The sequence below is a fragment of the Peromyscus californicus genome, unplaced genomic scaffold (assembly GCF_007827085.1).
Source record: "Peromyscus californicus insignis strain IS unplaced genomic scaffold, ASM782708v3 Scaffold_7__1_contigs__length_154581171, whole genome shotgun sequence".
In the NCBI taxonomy this organism is placed as follows: domain Eukaryota; kingdom Metazoa; phylum Chordata; class Mammalia; order Rodentia; family Cricetidae; genus Peromyscus; species Peromyscus californicus.
Genome location: NW_026294595.1, coordinates 38,439,133 through 38,460,811, shown reverse-complemented (window position 1 = coordinate 38,460,811; position 21,679 = coordinate 38,439,133). Strand labels below are relative to the sequence as shown.

At 41.1% G+C, this 21,679-nt stretch overlaps 1 long non-coding RNA gene across 16 annotated transcripts in view; it reads right to left on the bottom strand.

Annotated features, from left to right (window-relative positions):
* LOC128102476 (uncharacterized) overlaps window positions 1–21,679 on the bottom strand; it is a 198,390-nt gene that overhangs the window by 27,246 nt on the left and 149,465 nt on the right. For 10 of the 16 annotated variants that reach the window (XR_008215422.1, XR_008215423.1, XR_008215424.1 and 7 more), the window contains 5 exons: window positions 21,435–21,511; window positions 18,715–18,875; window positions 5,046–5,242; window positions 4,689–4,771; window positions 2,849–3,660 (listed from right to left, as the gene is read on the bottom strand). This is a non-coding gene — a long non-coding RNA (uncharacterized LOC128102476). Of the gene's footprint in view, window positions 1–2,848; window positions 3,661–4,688; window positions 4,772–5,045; window positions 5,243–13,945; window positions 14,927–18,714; window positions 18,876–21,434; window positions 21,512–21,679 lie in introns of those variants that run through there. The other 6 variants (XR_008215431.1, XR_008215425.1, XR_008215426.1 and 3 more) reach the window with 6 other exon arrangements.

Below are 21,679 nucleotides of genomic sequence, written 5' to 3'. Positions count from 1 at the left end.
TCACAGTTCAGCTAGCATCCTCGTATCTAGTACCATCGTTTCCGCCTGTTTGCATTTATTAATTCTTTTTCATTTTCAGGAGGACATTATGGTTTTACGTTTGTTGTTGACTTTCTTATATTCCACTGAATAATTTGATTGGATTATTGGGTACCAATTTGAGTAATTTGAAGCCAAGTGGACCATTCTGAGACCTGCTTTTGGACTTCGTTAGCATAAATCCGGTCAGTCTTTAGGGCCAACTTTGCCCTACTTCTTAGGATTCTGTTCAGGTCCACTCAGGCTGGTATGAACACAAGCCATTTCTGGTCATGTGTGAAGTCCAGGGATTTGTCTGCATACTGATTTCCAGTGGCTTCTGAACCGAGTCTCAGGTAGTTTCTTCTCACGCCTGGGTAGACTAATAACCTGGGAAAGACTCCGAGTGCCCTGCAAATCCTCACAGCCTCCATCAGAGCTATTCTCTTCTCACAGGCTTGGCCTCACAAATCCCAGCTCCGTCTGCCAGTCTCAAAATCCTCCTCTCAGTGGGACAGCCTGTCTTCTTGGCTCTCCCTTCCGCACAGGAAGTCTGGAAACTGTCTCCAGGCCCACGGCATTAGTGTATTCGTGTATTTAAAGCCTGATGTCTTCCCTCCCTTCCTCCCGTGCACACTCCCTCCCTTCCTCTCTCCATTCCAAACCCCCACTTTACCATTTTCTACTTTGTCTTTATTTTCTTTTGGGAGTCTATACCCAGATTGCTTACTGTTGAATTGTTGTAAACTTTTATTTTCTCTCCTATATTTTACCTATTTTTCAGTTTTTAACAGAAAGTTGAATGTGGTGACCTTTACTCTGTCTGGAACATCAGAAGTCTCCATCAGTTCTGATGCACTTTCTCTAACTAAGAGCAAGACCGGATGCATCTCTTCATGGTGTAAGGGGGAACCTCTGTGTTGCTGCCCCTCTGTGAAAGTGTTCACGTCCCCCACGAATTTATTAGTGTTGTTGCTTCTTTCCTCATTTTCAATAACCTCATTTATTTCTAGAATTCTCCTCTACTGATTCTTCATAGTCAAAACTTATTTTTTTCTTATTCATTGATATTTCAATAGCTCTTCCTAAAATAACCATTCTTCTGATTTCTTTAAAAATTTTTTAAAAGAATGTATTCAACTTTATTTTATGTGCATTAGTGTGAGGGTGTCAGATCCCCTGGAACTGGAGTTACAGACAGTTGTGATTGCCATGTGGGTGCTGGGAAATGAATCTGGGTCCTCGGGAAGGGCAGCTAGTGCTTTTAACTGCTGAGCTGTTGTCTCTCCAGCCACACTTCTGGTGTCCTAATGACTCTGTCTCCTATTTTTATATTTGTGAGTTTCTCTGCTTCCTGTATAAGCATTAAATAAACGTTTCCAATATCTAAACCCTACATACAGGACTCTACAGTGAAAAATGAACAAACCAAGCAGAGTACACTTTTTTTGTTCTTAAAATCCTTCTTATAATATGTATATAGACAAAATTGTACATATGGGACCTTATGGACTTGGTGGAGAGACCAAACCAGAATTATAACATGAATCAAGATTATTTCTGAAGTTCTTCCCAGGAAATAACAAATCTCAGCAAAATGTTGAGCAAAACTATAAACATCTAAACATGTTGGAAGAAAGCAAGCAGGGTAAGTTTTCCAAGGTCAGTTGAAAAAGGAGTAGAGTGGGAAAGAAATTAGCCACAGAGGTGGTCACTGTGGCTCCCCTTCCAGAACAGCCCCACTTAGATCCTGTCCATTAGGAGAAAGTGAGGGTCCTGAGAAATGAGGTCCAAATTCACAGAAGCCTGGGGGAGCTGGCCACAGAGACCTGAGGCAAGCAAGGTGCTGTCTCATGATTAGACATGGATTAGATTCCCTAATTTAGCTATTTATTAATATTTCCATGGATACTGATGCGGTCTTAAGCTCGTTGCTGTCATGTTTAATTGAGGGAGTCCAAGGAATTAACTGAAAGGGCATGATGAGGATTCATTAGCATGTTTAACTGTTCTTCAACATTTGTATAAAATCCTACCCCTAGCTAAGGTGCGCGTGCTCTGGTTCCCACCCACAGACAGCTTAACTAGCCTCCACTTTCTCTGACTGCCAGGCCACAGTAGAGCTGATGCCCTCTCCTAAGCAGACCCTGGAAGACCTAGCGGGTGTGGTCCTATCAAATCACTTGACGACCCTTCCCTGCAGTTCCAGCAGAGAGCAGAAGTCTCCTGATGACATTCTCTAACCATTCTGGCTCACCTTGTGAGTCTGACATTGGTACCAAGTGAGGGCCTCCTCCTGTCTCACCTGTGTTTTCCTGGTCTTAACTCTATAGGAACTCCACTATTGGGCCACCTACTTCCCCCCATTAATAGCTCATTACTCACCTGTGAACTGAACAGAAGCCTTCAGGTTTTGAGTCGTTCAAAACAGGGCTTAGTCAAATACATAAATACACCTTTAGTCAAAAGGGTAAAAAATAACAAACATCAATGGTAGATTAGAAATATTCAGAAGAATGTGCAAATTACCACAAATAACTAATGAATGGAGAGAAAGCCCATAAAACTTAGGAAAATTAAGAAGAAAGGCAATCTAAGTATGGTGTTCCATGCCTATGGCCTTAGCCTTTTATGAGTCTGAGGCAGGAAGATTGAGTCCAGGAGTTTGAGACCAGCCTGGACAACATAGCAAAATGCTATCTCAAAAACAATTTTTCTGTTTTGTTTTTAAAAAAGAAGAAATGAACACAACAAATTTAATTGTAAAATTTAATTTAACTAGATAGAATAAAACCACGCATTTTAATTATTTTGCAGAGTATGGCCATTTTCCTTCTTAAAACGTGTATTCTTACATTGGTATTGAAAAAAGTCTGAACTCTATGCTTGCATCAGTCCCTTTTTTTCATCACTGTCGGAATGACCCTAAGGGTAGAAGGGTTTATCTGGGCTCAGCTCAGTGGACACAGTCCACCATGGTCAGGCAGGTGTGGTGGAGTTGACGGCAGCAGGAGCGTGAAGCCAGAGCTCCCACCACACAGTCACAGACAGAAAGCAGAGTTCCAATTGGAACAGCCTCCAAGGCCTGCCCCTGGTGGCCCAGTTCTGTCAGCCGGGCCCCGCCTCCGGATGGTTCCATCACTTGTCTGGTCAGTTCACCAGCTCAGGGCCAAGTGTCCTAACACATTTCGAGACGGAGCATTTCACATTCAAGCCATACCAATGTTGTTTATAAAACACGTTCTTTTAATAATGGAGATTTTTAAAGAGTTATGTGATGCTTAGTTTTAACTGTCAACTTGACATAATCTATAATCATCCAGAAAGAAAACCTTAAAGAGGTATTATTTAGGTCGGGCTGGCTTATGGGGATGTCTGTTGAGGCTTGTCTTCATTGGGATAATTAATGTAGGAAGACCCACACTGGATACAGGCAGCAAGATGTCATGCTCTGGGCTCTGATCTGAGTGAAAAATCAGGAACAAGCCAAGTGCAGCATGCATTCCTTCTTTGCTCTCAGTTTCTGACTATGGATGGGAGGTGACCAGCTCCCTTAAGGGCTCGCAAACATTGGAACCTTGATCTGTGAGCCATACCCCTGCTCCTCTAAATTGCTTTTGTCGGGGTTTTTCATCACAGCAGCTAGAAAGGAAACAAGACAAGCTCAAAGCAAAACAGGACAAAATAACACTACATAATCATAAACAAAAGTAAACAGCACAAGAAATGAGTTGACAGTTCTCAAAAGATGAGGTACAAATTGCCAGTAAGTATATGAAAAAATGTTCAGCCTCACTCTCAGAGAAATGCACATAAATACGACACTGAGATTCCATCTTAACCAGCTAGGATGTGAGTCATTAAGAAAACAAAAAACAACAAATATGGACAAGGGGGACCTTTCTACTCTGCTGGTGGGAAATGTAAAGTAGTCCAGCCACTGTGGAAATCAGCCTAGAGCTTTCTCAAGAAACTAAAAATAGATCTTCTGTATGGTCCAGTGACACCATTCCTGGGTATTTACCCCAAAGACTCCAAGTCAACATATCACAGAAGTACTTGCGCATCAATATTTATTCCAACACTATTCACAATAGCTAAATTATAAACCCACTCACACAAGAGATCTGATCATATAAACAGAGAATTAAAATATGGCATATACACGATAGAATTTTTTCAGCCATAAAGAACCAAGTTATACCATTTGCAAGAGAACGGATGCAACTGGAGATAATCATATTAAGTGAATTAAGCCAATCTCATACGCTCTCGTTTGCGGTTACAAGATTTTATAGAGGCACATAAAGTCATGTCTGGATATACGACATGAAGTGGGATTGTCCAGGGATGCGGAGCACTAACAGGGAGGAAAGATGAGAAAGGAAGCACGGGGAATTTGTTCAACATCCAATACATACTTGCATAAAATGTAAAAATTAAAATTGTCTTAAAGTAGAACACAGGGTGAGGAGAAAATAGGATGATAAAGGTCACAAGTCATAAGACAAAAGTCACGGCTTCAAATACAATGACATTTGTAGATCTCGTTTACATAGCATATAAACAAGATAAATCTTTAGAAATGTAAAACCAATATAATTATAGTAGGGAAATTTTAAAGTGCTTATTTTTTGGCTTGGGTTATAGCTCAGTTGTAGAGTACTTACCTAACATGCATGAGGCCCTGGATTTAATCCTTAGCATCACAAATCAATCAAGCAAGCAGTGAAATATTTCTTTCTGAAATGGGCTGATAAGAATAAGTAGAAATAAGGAAAAGTTAAATAGTGCAATAAATAGTCACCACACTCTAAGTAGAGATGCTTCAGATAGATAACATCCTTTTTTTTCCCTTCAGGCCTAGGGAACATTTACAAAATCAATTATGTACTGGCTGAAAAAAAAAATGCCATTAGCAAAAGCAGAGATTTTTATCAGCCACTTTCTATAATTTTAATCCAATAAAATTTAATGAGTAATAAATATAGTCAAACAGTTCTATCTACATGGAAACTAAGACCCACCTTCCTAAGGGATCCTTGGAGATGAATGTGTGAGAAGAGCCATGTGCTACAAGGACTCAGCCCTCTGTGAGGAGACATGACGTCACCCTGCACTCCTGCCCATCATTTGTATTTAGCAAAGCAGTTACACTCATCCAGTACTGCTGGTATGTGCCTGGGATTGATATCTGACTGTTTATTTGCATCACTGATTCATTCTGTAGAAAGCAAACCAATAATTTAACAACGAATTAAGTTGCCCAACGGAAAGAAATGAAAGTACGAGGTCATTTTTATTTTTCAAATATATCATTTACTATTGTGTTGTGAGGAAAGGCATTCATATACACTCACACCAGAGTCAGTTATAGGAGACATTTAGGATACAGCACCACACACAGCTTGTCACACACCCAACACTAACTATTGCTTTTATTTGTGGTTTCCCGTTTGCCAAGCTTAATAGAAAGTATTTCCCTGCCACACATGCTGTGGGCTCCTTCCTGTGATGGGGGACTTTCTCTCCACAGACCCAGGTCCCACTGCTCTCAGAGGCTCTGGGAGCTGGAACTTGGGCATTGCTTCTTGATGCTGGAGAACTTTGGAAAGCAATCAGACATCTTCATGCAGTGTGTGCTCTGAACATGCCTGCAGCTGTCCGCAATGGCCTCTACATGGGTCCCTTCTTCCTGACTGACTGGGCCTTAGTGAGTAGTGGAAATGGTTAGCTCTCTATTTCAGGCTCAAATGTCTGTTCCAGTTCCCCAAACAAGATCATTAAAATTCTTCCCCAGATGAGGGAAACCGTATATAAGCAAGGAAAGCAATAATAGTAGTATGTCGTAAGTGCTATGGAAGACACAAAACAGGGTAGGTAGACCAATCAGGATCCAGCCATGAAAACAGTGACCCAATAAGCAGCCAACCAGACTCTAAGGTGGGGAATTAGCTACAGTGATGTCAGGAGTGTTTGAAGAGAAACCAGGTGGTGAGGAGGCTTCTTGGAGCTACAGCCATTGCGGCTTCAGAATAAAGACAAGAAATGGGGTTACGGAAGCCCTGAAGCTAATGCCACTCTGAAGATGCTGGAGAATGTGGAGTAGTTGAGGTCTTTCCTGATGCCACCAAAGGGGGAAAGATCTTTCGGGTTCCCTCCATTTCCCTCCCCGACCTGCCTAGGGGTAATAGCTTTATCATTGGCCAAACTTAACTGGAAGCCAGTTGGCAGAGAAAACTTGGAGGTATAATTTGTAGGGCTCTGTCTCTGCAGTACAGAAAGAAGCAGAGGAAAGTGGGGTCTGGGTCTGAAACGAAACCGCCCAACCTCAACTCAATCAGAGACTTAAACTAACCGGTGATAGGTGGGGACCATTTCAGAGAGGATGGTTAAGAAAGATCTGGAAGGAAATGTCGGTTGAGCAGACACCTGGAGTGGAGAATTAAGTCTCCTGAACAGCTGAGGAAACAGGGCAGAGGGAAGAGCAAGCACAATGCTCTAAGAAGGAAACTGGCTGGGCCTGTTTAAGGAGCAGTAGAGGCTAGGTGGGTTGAGCTGAGTGTTCAGCAGAGAAAACAGCATGTGGGAGAAATGGGAGAGGCCAGAGGCAAGGGCCTGCTAGGCAGGCGTGCTCAGAAACCTGGAGTTCGAGCTAAAGGCAATGAGAAATCACAGGCTGTTCTTTGTGATCAAGTAATGGGAAGTGAGTATCTTAGGATTCCATTCATCTTGAAGATACAGTATCTTCCCCGGTTGAGCATGCCTATGAGTCGCTGTGACCTTCTACCTCCCAACCTGCCTCTAGGGTGCCCTTCCAATCCCATGACAGAGCCAAAGTGCCAAATCATCCTCAAACATGTGCTACCTTTTGTGACATGTAGACAACTTCTAACAGTTTGTTTATGCGTCAGCCACATCTTGTCAATTCCTACTACTAATCTCCAAGCACCACTAAGCACCCTACATCAGCCTGGGGTCCAATCCTCCCTATGAAGAAATGGGTCATTTTAAGAGAAGGATCCTTATAGATTATAAGAAGCTTGGACACCAATATCTGGGATCCTCCTCAGATATTGGGAAGCTCTGTTATAATACTGGCACTTGATGCCTCCCCGGGGATCACCTAACTTGTCCAGTTCTGTAGATCCACTCCCAGAGAGCACATCCTTTATTATCCACACCCTTTAACTGCAAAGCAGAGATCCTGTTCTCTACCAAAAGCCAACGGGAATACGAACAGAGACACGTTTCATGTGCCACAGAATACTGTGTTTGTGTCTTTCATGCATGTTGATCAATGTCAAAACTCATCCTCAAGACATATTCCAAACAGAAGTGGCCCCTGAGCTCCCGGTCACCAATTCCTTCTCTTAAATAAGGTCTCTCATGTCCACTGTTCACAAGGTCTTGTCTAGATGTGAGTGGAAACCCTGAGATCACCAGTGGTTGAAGAGAATCTGACAGAGAAGTCAGAAACAAAGAAACAATAGCTAATAGATGTTCTCACAAAACTACAGAGAAAGGAAGAAGCCCACCCCAAGGTACACTGGTCAAAAAAAAAAAAGAAGATAGAGAAGGATCCCAATCAGACTGCCACACGTCACTAGAAGCTAGAAAACAATGAAGCCATTGCTTCAAAATGTTGAGGAAGAAAAGGAAGAAATAATTTCCAACCTGGAATAGGTAGCAGGCTATTCAGGAACCCGACATGGGTCAACAGCAGAAATCCCCACTTTCCACAGAGCTCTGGGACTGACTCACCGAGATGTATCAGATAACTGAGTCAACAAAAACCAGGCCATTATTAGCAGGAGTAACGAGATGTTAGACAGGGAAGAAACTACCAGATGCACTATATGACTCAGCTATGGCCAGAGACCTCATTCACAGCAGCATAAACAGTGACTTTTGACCCAGACTGAACCATGTTACAGTTCTGTCAGGAACCTGGGTGGGACTGGTGTGGAGGTATCCCACAGGGCTGATTTTCATTTTCCAGGGGAAACAGGAAATTAGAATATCTAAAAGAAGATCGGTGGTCTTTTGTGTTTTCATGTGAATTTTAGGATTTTTTTTTTTAAGTTTCGAAAATAATGTCACTGGAATTTTTATGGGAATTGCATTGCATCTGCAGATTGTTTTGGGTAATATAGCCATTTTTATAGCATTAATTCGGCCAATCTAGGGGGCATAGACACTTTCTATTATCTGGTGTCTTCTTCAATTTCTGTTTTCAGTATCTTAAAATTTTCCTTATAGAAATCTTTCAGCTCATTGGTTATTTATATTCCTGTATATTTTAATTTTTAAGGCTATTGTGAATGGGCTATTTTTTCCTAATCCCTTTCTCAATAACAAATGATTATTGGATATTGATCATGTACCCTGCAACTTTACAGCAAGTGTTTATGGGTGCTAACATTTTCCTGTCGACTCTGTGAGATCTTTAAGTATAGAATTAGCCATCTGTAAATAGTGGTAGTTTAACTCCTCCCTTTTTCAAGTTGTATTAACTTAATAATATCTTTCTTTCTCTTGCCATATTGCTCTAGCTAAGATTTCAGGCAAGAACTTTTTAATGGAACCCAAGTAACAAAAAATAGCCTCACAAACTGGCAAGTGGGATGACATGAAACTGAAAAGCTTCTCCCTAGCAAAAGAAACTATGACACAGTAAACAGCCTACAGAATGGGAGAAATCGTTGACAGCTATACTTCAGGAATATATAGGCTAATGTCTTTAGTACGTAAAGAACTAGATACCAACAAATCAAAACCCTGCCAATCAATAAATGGGCCAATGAATTGATCAGATTTTTCTCAAACTGTAAGTTTGGTGAAATGACCTTGTGTGTAAAGGTATTTGACAACAAATTGACCATCTGAGCTCAAGCCCTGGAATTCACATGCTAGAAGGAGAGTACTGAATCCTGCAAGCTGTCCCCTGAATTCCACACATGCATGGTGAATTATGCCAACACATACACACACACACACACACACACACACACACACACACACACACACACACACACACACTGTACTGGCTAGTTTTAAGTCAACTTGGCCCAAGCTATAGAGAGGAAAGAGCCTCAACGGAGAGGTTCATTTGATCCAGTGATCAATGCAGGAAGGCCTGGCCCATTGGGGGTGGTACCACTCCTGGACTGGTGGTCCTGGGGTTTGCAAAAACGCAGGCTGAGCCAGGTGGTCATGGTGCATGCCTTTAATCCCAGCACTTAGGAGATAGAGCAGGGAGATATCTTTGATGCTACCCTGGTCTACAGAGCTAGTTCCAGGACAGTCAGGGCTACACAAAGAAACCCTGTCCTGAAGGAAAACAAAACAAAACAAAACAAAAAAACCCAACAACAAAAAACAAAACAAAACAGACTGAGCAAGCCATGAGGAGCAAGCCAGTAAGCAGCACTCATCCATGGTTTTATCATCAGCTCCTGCCTCTAGGTTTCTTCTTCTGCTTGAGTTCCTGTCCTGACTTCCTTTTGTGATGAACAGCAATGTGAATGTGTAAGCCAAATAAACCCTTTCCTCCCCAAACTTGCTCCTTGGTCATGGTGTTTCATTGCAGCACTAGAAACACTAACTAAGACACACACACACACACACACACACACACACACACACACACACATGCAAAAAAAAAATACCATATGAAAACAAATGGCAATGAATGCTGGCTGAGATATGGGGATATTATAACTCCTACTCTCTGTTGGTAGGTGGGAGTATAAACTGGTACAACCACTTTGAAAATCAATGTAAAAGTTTCATAGTAAAACTAAAATTAGGAACTGCTGTATGACCCAGTTATACCACTCCTGGGTGTGGACTCAGAACTCTATCTTATTATAGAGATACTTGTACACACACATTTATTGTTGCCCTATTCAAACTAGCAAGGAAAGGGAACTAGCCATGATGCCCATCAACATGAGTAAGCAATGAAATGATGGTGTATATACATACACAATGGAATTGTAGACTACTGTAAGGAAAATTGAAACTATGGAATTTTCAGGAAAATGGATGAAAATAGAAAATATTCTATTGAATGAGGTAACTCCAGTTCAGAAAAACCAACACATGTGTCCTCTCATATGAGAAGCCTGTCTTCCAATCTTTATGTGTGTGGGAGCGAGTGCCTATAGAGGCCTGGAGACTAGAAAGCGTCGCATGAAGAGGGGAAATGGAGGCTTTAAGGGAGGGACTTGGGGATGATGATAGAACACGTGTGGCATGAAAAGCAGAGGGAAGAATACTGCCGTGGAAGGGCACGAGCGGGAATGGAAGGCAGGGAGATGGTGGAGAGGAACCAACTGGGAGGGAATCCCCCAAAAGTACATAGATATAAAAATGCCATAAGGACGTCTGTTGTTGTGTATCCGCTGATTAAAAAATAAAATAAAATTATTGCTGCTGAGATGGCTTGGTTGGTAAAGGTGCCTACTGCCAGGGCTGAACATGGGACTGATCCCAGGACCCGCGTGACAGAAAGACAGAACAGACTCCAGCACGTCATCCTCAGACCCCACTTGCACTCTGTGGCAGGAGATCATCCCCACATAGTCACATGTGCATACAACACAAATGAACAAAAGATAATTACATTTTAAAAAAGTAAACGAATAAATACAGTCTACAGAAAGTCAGAATCTAATCTGCCCTGAAGAGGGGGGATGGTGGGGTGGTGGCAGTCTGTCGTAGGCGACCTCCCAGAGGCACTTCCTGGAGACACATTGCTAGAGGAGCCCTTGTCCTATTTCACTTCCATTATATCAGAGTCACTCACTGTCTGTCTATGTGCCTGAGAATCACTGAAGACCAATGAACACAGGTTTAGGTTAAAGTTGGAGAGCATACCAAAGCTGAAGCCTATTTAGCCAGAAAACTTGCTGGGGAAGAAGCCAGGTAAGAAGACAGAACAGCTTAGAGCCACCGCTTCCCCCCACATGTCTTACCATCAGCAGATGCATCCCCTACAAAAATGAATCACAGAGGTCAGGGACTGAGGAAAGAAGGTGGTGTTGAGGTCAAGGCTGGTAGTCTTTTCAAACTTTGCTTTGTCTTTGTTCCGCGCTACCCTGATGCTGTCCTTCCGGCTGGCACGAGGGCCACTAAGCTCCTCCGACCTCCATCTGGAGGAACACGGAACACGGAGCAGCCAGCCCACAAGGAGCGAGAACAGCATATGCTGGCAGCTAGGCGAGCCCCAGCCTTCCAAGTTTTATTACTTATTACTCCTTACACAAACACTACTAATACCACAACTTCTGGGCAAGAGATAAGCTCCCGCTTGGTTAGCTGGGTTGTCATTCCGTTCTTTTTCTTCTTGACAGCCTGCCCTTCGCGCTTGGGCTTCCTGGATTGGGCTCCGCATTCCGACCGGCCCACGCCTGCTGTATAACTAACTAGACAGCATCTTCCATTTAGGCTTTTCTTAGTATGTCTGTTACTATCCAAACACAAACTATCCATGAATTTCAACCAGATTAACTTTCCGTTGTCTTCCTAGATCTCCTGGACCAACTGTCTCAACGTCAGTAGGCACATGCAGCTGTGCAGCTCACCCGGTTTTGTCCTGGTATTGGTACATCACTGTGCCTGATGGCCCTGCCATCTCAGCCAAGAATGGGAAGAGGCAGCATTGTGAGTACAGTTCCCTCACACACCCATTCATGGGTCTGCCTGTGATACTTGCTGAAGTATTGTTCAATTGGGATTGTTGCAATAGGGGTGGGTATTTTTAAAGAGTTCTCCATTGAAAATGAGACCTCTTCATTTGTAAATGGTACAGTTAGTTTAGAATATTAGTTTCAGAAATGCTAATTATATCAAATTAAGAGAATGAGATGGTGTCACTTGTGGACTACATAGGCACCCAAAAACCTGGGGTGGCATGAAGGGTGTATCTAAACTTATTTGGCTAAAATTACAATTATGGGGCTGAAGAGAGAGCTCTACCATTAAGAACACTTGCTGCTCTTGCAGAGGACCTGAGTTCCTGGGGGTCTCGGGACCCAAGCTCTGTTCTCAGCACCTACTTAAAACCACCTATCACTCCAGCTCCAGAAGATGCAATACCCTTTTCTAGCCCCCTTTTGCCACAGCATACATGAGTGCTCGTGCGCATGTGCGTGCATACACACACACACACACACACACACACACACACACACACACACACACACACACGAATGAATGAATGAATAAATAAATAAATAAATAATATTTAGACTTGTCCTGGTAATTGATTTTTTATTGTTACTTGGAAACAGGCTCAGTTTCTTCTTTTATCAAATGGCAAAAACACTTCCTGCCACACTAAAACTAATGGGACAGTAATAAGGATTTATATCCAAGATGTTCACAAGTTCCTTTTTAGATTCCAATTGTGGATTTAAAAATAAAGTGTAGACAAGTATAACCCACTGAACTGTTCTACTAGGGAAGAGACTATTGGAATAATCAAAGATGCTGAGTGTGTATGTTTATTTGGGCTAAATATATTAATAATCATTGCTTAGGTTAATTTCACCTTTTAGGTTAGTAAACATCAATTGATCAACATCACCTGGGAACTCTACTTTTTTTGAGGGTGCCAGGTAGGAGGAGATAGTCTCATGGAGCCCAAGCTGGCCTCAAACTCATTATGCAGCTAATGATGACCCTGGACTCATTCTGATGCCTCTACCCCCAATCAACTTAGATTAGACATAGAGGCCACCATGCCTGGTACCTAAAAAAAAAAATCACCTAGTCTTGTTCCAGATGGCAATATCCAGGCATACATTTGGGCATCTGTCTGAGTGTATATATTTTTTGTTGAAAGTTGGCTTTGGAATCATTAACTTAGAAAGCCAAGATAATTGGCCTTTTAAATTTCAATTAAAATATAATTACATCATTTCCTCTCCTGCCTCTACCATAAGCAGCCCTCACACTCCCTCCCAAATTCATAGGGCTCCTGTTCTTTAACCACTATTGTTACATGTGCACTTCATATATATAAATGAAAAAATATATGAATACAATCTGCTGAGTAGGTTCAATGTTGCATCTATATATGTTAGGGCTGATAACTTGGTATTGGATAACCAATCAGGGGCTCATCCCTGGGAAGGACAAACTGTCCCTGTCTTGGCAGTTGTTAATTGCTTACAGCTCTTCATCTAGGGGTGAGGTCCAGTGTGATTTTCCCCATCCATGTTTGGAGCTGTTGAAATTCACTTTTCATTTGCTGTGTCGGGTTGTTTTGCCTGTCTTAAAAATCCATATATTCATCATCTGGTGATCTGTAAAGTATGTGTGTGTGTGTGTGTGTGTGTGTGTGTGTGTGTGTGTGTGTGTGTGATATATGTGTGAGTGTCATTTATATATGTCAACTATTTATGCAAAAAGTTCCCAAAATAGAACCTTGGAGCCACCCATTAATGGCTGCCTATCACTGAAATGCTGCATTAAATATGCCTTCTCCACTCTCCGTTCAGTCTCAATCTGCTCAATTTATTCCCAGGACATGAGGAGAGTGAATAAATTATGTAAAAATGCATTGGAAAATTTAATGCAACCCTGTTAATCATCTTATGTCAGACTAATAGTTTCATCAATTACTTCATACATTTTTTTCTAGTTGTATTTTCTACTTCCTTCCTTAGTTCAGGTGTTCAAGTCTTCCTCTGTGATTTGTGAGTTATGGACTCAGCTGTGGAAAACAGAAAACTGTCTTTCTAGTTATTTTCCAAAGGCCTGCTTCCTTAAAAGGTAAGAGGGGAAATTAATGTTGACAGAAGAAACAGCAATCTGGAAAATGACGGAAGAAAAAGATGACCCTAATATAGGAAAGGAAGTAAGGCATTGGCTTCTTTTTTTTTTTTTTTTTTTTTTTTTTTTTTTTTTTTTTTTTTTGGCATTGACTTCTTATGCACAGAACACAGGACTGTCAGAGCCTTACAGGTGGCCACTAGAGGTTATATGCAGAGTTCAGATGTGGGCTAAGTTTCTGCTCCAAAAGTGCACCTAAGTCCCAAGAATAGTATTCAAACAGGAACTGCCAGACCCAGAGGTACTATGAACAAGATAGTGACCTGTTCACCATTATCTTTGTGGTCAGAAATCCAGAACACAGGTGCCTGCCACCCCACCTCAATCCCTGGCGTGGCCTAAGACCCTGGGTTAGTTTCCCGGGGTTGCTGTTTTAAAGAACTGCACACAGACTGGTTCAGAACAGCTGGTTCCTCTCATCCCTCAGCTTTGGAGTCGGAAAGGCTAAGGTCATGTTGTCCACAGGACCATGCTTCAGGAGCCTTCCTCGCCACTTTTATCTGCAAGTGACACTGGCAGTCTTTGACGGTCCTTGATCTGCAGATACATCATTTGATGCCCCTATCATCATATGGCTATGTTCTCTCTCTGTGTATCCTGCCCTCTTTAAATAAGGACAATAATCGCAGAGAATTAGGACCCCAGGCTTTTCCATTATAGCTTCCCCTCAACTAAGTGTATAATCAATGATCTAAGTAAGGTTACATTTTGTGCAACTGCACGTGAGGATCTCAACACATCTTTTAGGGAGCAACGATTCAATCCATAACAGGCCTCAACATCTTGACCTAATTCTGAAGTGACAAGGAGTCCCAAGAATTCCTGAGATGAGCTTTTCCTGCCAACTGGTAGCATGGGGACTGGAATGTCTTTAAGCTAACTGAACAGTAAGGAGCGCGCTTGAGTTGGTACTCTGAAAATCAGGAGCATTGTGTTTTCATTCGGATGTTTAATATGTATGCAAGGTGCTCGGCATTTGAAGTCTGCAGTGCAGGACAGTCTGGCGCTCCTCTGCACAGCTCCCTGGCTTCGTTCTGTGTTTGTGTTAGCACAGTAGAAGCAGCTGTCAAAGGGAAAATAAATGAATAAATAAGAGTATCGTGGAAAATTCCAATAACATGCATATAACTTACTGGAAGCTTTAAATAGACCCTGAATTCACAAAAGAGATTTATTTTAAAAGATACTCTGTGCGTGTGTGTGTGTGTGTGTGTGTGTGTGTGTGTGTGTGTGTGTTCACATCTGTCTAAGGAATCTAAAGCCCCTGATCTCTTCCTACAATATTTTTCTTCACATAATACTTATAAAATGTCTTCCAAAATACTTATTAAAATGGTTGATTTGAGTTCTGAACCTGATGCTACGTGCAGAAACAGCTCCATTCTCTTCCTTTTTACAACTTGGAGAGTTACTTCACACATGATTTATTTGATGTTATTTTCCTCCTTCAGAACGTAGATCACTAGGGAGTTGCAATCTCTCCAGAAATTCTATATGCAGGTACAACATTTAAAACTCATTTGATTAAAATCATTCCTTAGAACAGTGGCTTTTTGAAAAGGTTAATTTTCTTCTAATGTAGTCAGATTTCTAAATCAGAACACCAGTGCTCCTGTAGCTATATTTATTTCAGAAATGTCAACCAAAAGCTCAGACACTCATAACCAACCAAGAAAATAATAGTTACAGAGCCCACATCACTTTTGAATTGTAGTAAAAAGAACCAGTATTATATAGAACCAGTTTTTTAAATGGGGCTTGGATTAACTGACATAATATATTTAGTGACCTTGTTTCATGGCTAAAAATAGGCAAACTTTCCCCTGTCTTTCTCATCTTTTTGAGGAAAAAGCATGAAGATAAAGTCAGATGTTTGCATTGTTGGGTTTGAGTTCCCCCACAGAGGCCATTTAAAGCTTTTCCATAGACCCTGAATTCACAAAAGAGATTTATTTTGAGTGAGAGAGAGAGTGAGTGTATGTGTGTGTGTGCGTGCGTGCGTGCGTGTGTGTGTGTGTGTGTGTGTGTGTGTGTGTGTGTGTGTGTGTTCACTCAGTCTGAGCACACATAAAGCCCTGCTCTCTTCCCTCAGGAATCCTTTCACTTTGATGTTACCATAGATATCCAGCTGTTGAAAGATAATTCAAGGCTATTAAGCTACTTTTAAAAGTCTACCTTTTTGTTTGTTTAAATTCTTACATCATCATTGGAGGGGTTCCTAGGCCACTATATATATGTTTCTCTTGAAATGTGCAAAGTTGGGGGGGGGGAGTGTGCCTTGGAAAGTATAGTTTGAGTATCTTAGCATGATTCCCTGCCTCCCATATGTTGACTGGGTATGAGTTAGAATCAAAGAAACCCACAAGCATTTGACCTCTAACAATGGAAGAAATGCCAGTGGCTCAATCTTGGTCTAATACCATTTAGTTTAAAAACATGGAAAGGGTTGAAAAGAGAAATACTTGGTGATCTCAAGGGGGAAGAGAAGACTTTGTGCAAAGTTAGAACAGGAAGTAAGGGTTATTGCATTGTGTTCTCACTGTGGCCATCATCTCCTTCATCACAGAGACTTCAGAAACCAAGCTGGAAATACTTCTCTGGTCCAGTCTCACTCTTAGCAGTGCCTATGGACTTGATATAGTATCTGAGTCGCAGACTATAAAACCCTAATGAAGATCTAAGCTAGAAAGAAGGTAGTGGTACATAGTTTATTATTCCTACTGTGAGGTAGAATAAGAACAGTCTATACTTAGAATGTTTTATTTTTATCCAAACCTTCAGCACACTTTTCTAAAGCAAGAATTCTGGCCGTGACCAGACAAAAGTTTTGAAAGGAAGATTATGGAGGCTGATAGAATGGTTCGGTGGGTAAAAGCAGTTGCAATACCAGTCAGATGACCTGAGTTAAATGCCCAGGGCACACGTGAAAGGTGGGAGGCTAGAACTGGTTTTATTAAGTTGTTCTTGACCTCCACGCACACTGGCACATATATATGTTACATACAATAATAATAAATTAAAATGTTTAAATAAGATTCTGAGGATCGATTTTAAAAATTGACTTAGGATTGGCCATCTATTTAATAAACAAATATGTAAATACTATCAGCTACTAGGTAGCATTCTAGATGTCAGACACACATGGATGAAAACAGAAACCTATATTCAGAGCACTTGAAATTAGCATAATTTGCTAGTAAAAAGGAATTAAGTATAGGTAACTACTACATGGATGAACGCTGAAATCAGGCAAAGTGAAAGAAATGATTAATATCAGGCTGCATACTGTATAACTCCAGGCACATGAAATGTCCTGAGAGGCAAATTAGTAAACTAGAAGACAGACAGCTTGATACCCACAACAGTGGTAAAGAAGAATGGCCAATTTCTGCTCACGGCATGGCTTTATTTGGAGACGACAAAAGAGAGTGTGATAATGATTGCAAACTGAGCTGAGTATTTAAATATGTTTTAAATATTGAATCTGACAATTAAACAGGTAAGTATATAAATCCAACCCCAAATGCTAAAGATTTAGTAAAGATAGGTACATTCTCAGAATGAAAAAATAAAATTAAAAAATTTTCGAAGGCATGCTTACTCTGTACTGAAAGTGCTGAGAAAAAGAAACGGGGTTCATTGAAAAGTCAAAGTATGTGAGGTTTGAACACTAAATAGCTTAGTAGCTGGTGACCCCAGAATGCTTCACTGTGGTTTATTCAAACCCGAATTCTCCACAATGACGTAGCACAGTGTTTCAGAAATAATCTGACATTGGAGTTTCCTGAGTAAAACTTGGTTTGAATTCATACAAGAATCTCCCACCATCCTTCAAATGAAAGTTAAGTGTTTTAGAAATCTCAGATCGTAGTGACAAAGTCAGAGAACAGACCAAATGTGAAAAGAGCGGCATTGAGGCCCACAACTGGTTGGATGGCTTGTGACAACAGCGGAACGGGAGATATGGAAACAAGGGTTTCAAATTATTGATGAACAATCATTCTAAAATAGAGCTCCCCAGCCAGCCAAGATTCCGCTGCTGAAAATTCCGTCTGAAGCTAAAAAAAGACGTCTCAAAAGTGTATTCTCAGGAGCCCCTTCCCAGGAAGCTAGAAAAGGATGTCCTCCAAATAACAAAAAACAAAAATAAATGAGTAAACCAAGAAAGAGGAAAACACGGGACCCAACTTAAGGGAAAGAAAGAGGATTTTCCCATGATAATAACTGCTCAGGAAACTCAGCTGCCAGCCCAGATGGGCAGATAAGAGCAGAGGCCAAGAGAGCTTCTGGGAATGGAGGTGTGGTCAGGGTCAAACTGAGAGTTTGTTTAATGTGCACATCCACCCTGAGAAGCATTTTGTAATTTGTTTTTGTTTGTTTGTTTGTTTTTTAATTAAAAGCTGGAACACCAAAATTTTTTGAAATGAGACAATTATTAACTATTAAACTAACAGTTGTATAACAAAGAAGTTGTAATTCTAATACACCACATTATATACGGTGATTAGTATTAATATGAATGTAGTAATAGGAACTCTGAGTGTTTATGCAAAAAACAGGATGTGAGTTTTATTTCTGAGAATTCCATATATAAGTATTTATACAATTTCCCCATCTCTTTCCTTCCTTCATCTCCTCTCATGTCCCTCCCATTTTTTCTCAAATTCATGACCTCTTGTTCTTTAATTTTAATTGCCATATAAATATCCATATATGAATGTGTATACACACACACACATATATATATAATGTGTTTATAATTTATAATTATAATATATATAATATATAATGTGTTTATAAACACAAACTGCTAAGATAATTTAGTATCGTTCATATGTGTTTAGGACTGACCTCTTGGAATAAGCTGGCCTTCCAGGAGCTCATCCATGGAGAAGACTGATTCCCCTCCTCTCAGCAATCATGAATTGCCTGCAGATCTTTTTCAAGAGGTGAAACCTTGTGAGAATCCCCCATCCTATTGCCCCATCAGCTGGTGTCATTGTGCAGTCTACCTGTCATGTAAAGAAGACACGATCTTGAAGCAGATATAATCTGGAACCTTTCCCTCTTTCTAAAGAGGACATGGGCACAGTATGCTGTACAATCCTCCATTTTGATTCAGAAAAGAATGGACAGCAAGCAAAAGAAAACAGAAGGCCAACAGCATTACTGTGTCGTACCTTATTGTGGCATGCCTGCCACACTGCAGATGCTTCATCCACCAGCTGAGCAATATCTTTCTTAGCAAGTCCACTTCCTTAGCCTTTCTAAGGAGCTGGTGATACCACTGAGGCTTTTCTACGTTTTATGCTTTGCAGAAGGATGGCACTACCTAGGAGTTTATGTAGGTTGATCAAGCATCCCACCACAGAGCTACATCCCCTATAGGTCAGCTTTTTATTTAATTTTAATTTACTTTTTACTTTTTACTTCTAGAACTTTGAGTAAGAAGAACCAAGACTTTGAAAGGAATTCTTTTCTTTCAGAATCAATCAACATATGATCTGTTTGCTAGACATATCAAGGACTTTGAAAGGAATTCTTTTCTTTCAGAATCAATCAACATATGATCTGTTTGCTAGACATATCAAGGATGGCCCACAGCTATGCTACTGTCACTGCCACTCCTCCCTTCCCAGGATGGGTGTACCATCTAAAAACCACTCTGTGGTACTGGGAATGAGACTCAGGGACAAAGAGTTGATTGACTTAACCAGAGTTAAAGTTCATTCACTGAGCAGAGGTGGATCAGCACAACAGGAATAGTTAACCCAGAGTCTTGGATCTAGTTGCAGAATTGGAGTCTGATTCATTGATAGTAGGAACACTTTCTGAATGGAGAAGGTGCTTAATAAACAATACTCAGGGCTACTGATGAGATGTTCTGGGGGCAACTCCCTTGTCATAAACAGAAGACACTGTCTTGAAGCAGTCATCCCACACTGGACCTCTGGCTCTTCCAATCTTTTCTCCCTCTCTTCCTTGATATTCCCTGAGCCTCACCAGCAAGGAGGCTCTGACATTCTGCTCTCAAAACTTTCAGGCATTGACTGAATGATATTAGACATGAAACATAGAAATAGAAAGATGATAAAAGAGGAATGGAAATAACTTGATGAATTACCACATATAAAACAGAAAAGAAGGCAAAATACTACTAATAACAGTGCCTCTGCACTGTGTGCTATGGTACCCGGGCAGAGCCTCTGCACTGTGTGCTATGGTACCCGGGCAGAGCCTCTGCACTGTGTGCTATGGTACCCGGGCAGAGCCTCTGCACTGTGTGCTATGGTACCCGGGCAGAGCCTCTGCACTGTGTGCTATGGTACCCGGGCAGAGCCTCTGCACTGTGTGCTATGGTACCCGGGCAGAGCCTCTGCACTGTGTGCTATGGTACCCGGGCAGAGCCTCTGCACTGTGTGCTATGGTACCCGGGCAGAGCCTCTGCACTGTATGCTATGGTGACTGGATATGTTAAGTCCTTTCCACACCAGCACTACCCATTAAAACCACTGAAGCAGACTTTATTATCAACACCACCATGCACTTTCCAGTTGAGGAAACTGAGGCATTATATAGTGACTTGTCCCTAATTCCACAACAAATAAATGACTAGATCCAAGATTTAAAGACAATCGATCTGTTCCATGGAATGTAAAACTACAGAGAGACTGGATATCCAAGAGGAATAGTGGTGTATGCATAAACGATAGGTTTTATGTGATGTGATGGCTAATCTTGGTTATCAATTTGACTACATCTGGAATCAACTAAAACCCAACTAGCTTGGTATTCCTATCAGGGATTTTCTTGATTGGATCGTTTGAGCTAGAGAGACCCATCCTAAGTCTGGGCTACACCTCCTGATGGCATTCCACATAAAAGGACATGGAAGAAGGTAGCCTTTTGCTTTTTGTGTGCTTGACCTTACTCTCACAGGTGAGTTCAGTTATCCTAACACTAAGGCATTAGAACCCACTTCTCTGGGATTCCAATATAGTCTAAAGACCAGCAGCTCTTTAGGAATCCTTTGGGACTCCAGCACCAGATTGAGACTGTTGAAGCATCTAGGCTGAAGGACTGAACAACTAACAGATTCTTGGCCTTTCTGTTTGCAGGTAAATTGTTGGACTAGGACCACAGTCGATAAGCCACTATAATAAATCCCATATGTATAATGATATCACATCATATAATATATATACTCATATATACCCTCTATGAGTTTTGATCCATTAGAGAACTCTGACTAATGCATGTGAGTTGAAATACTCACACAGAATCACCACAATTATGACTCGGGCATTAATTGGGGAATGAATGGATACAGGACCCAGAAGGAAGCCATAGGTTAATAGTCAACAGAATAAAAGGGGAATCATCAAAGGACAGAGTGCTGAAGAGTTAAGGAGGATTCTGTGGTATGTACACAGAGCCTTTCTTTAAGGAAAAAGGATACTCAACAGCATCAAAGGCCCTGGAATTAATGGGCTAATAACTGAGAAAATGACACGGAGCTGCTAAAAAAAAAAAAAAAAACACACAGAGAAATTCATTCCAGAGTATTTTACCCGATAAGGAATTTTGTAAGGGAAAGGTTGATGCCACAGCTTGAGAAGGTGATGGGGTGAAGCACATATTTATATTTCTGGGTAGGAAAAAAAAACAGACATGGTTAAAGGCAGAGAATAGACAGCTGTTTTCATGACATTAACCTTAACTGTAAGGGGTATACATCAAAACACTGAGAAACCTATTACCCTTACCTCTGTAAATAAACTAGTTAGCCAGATACTCTTCCTTCTTTTGTCCAGCT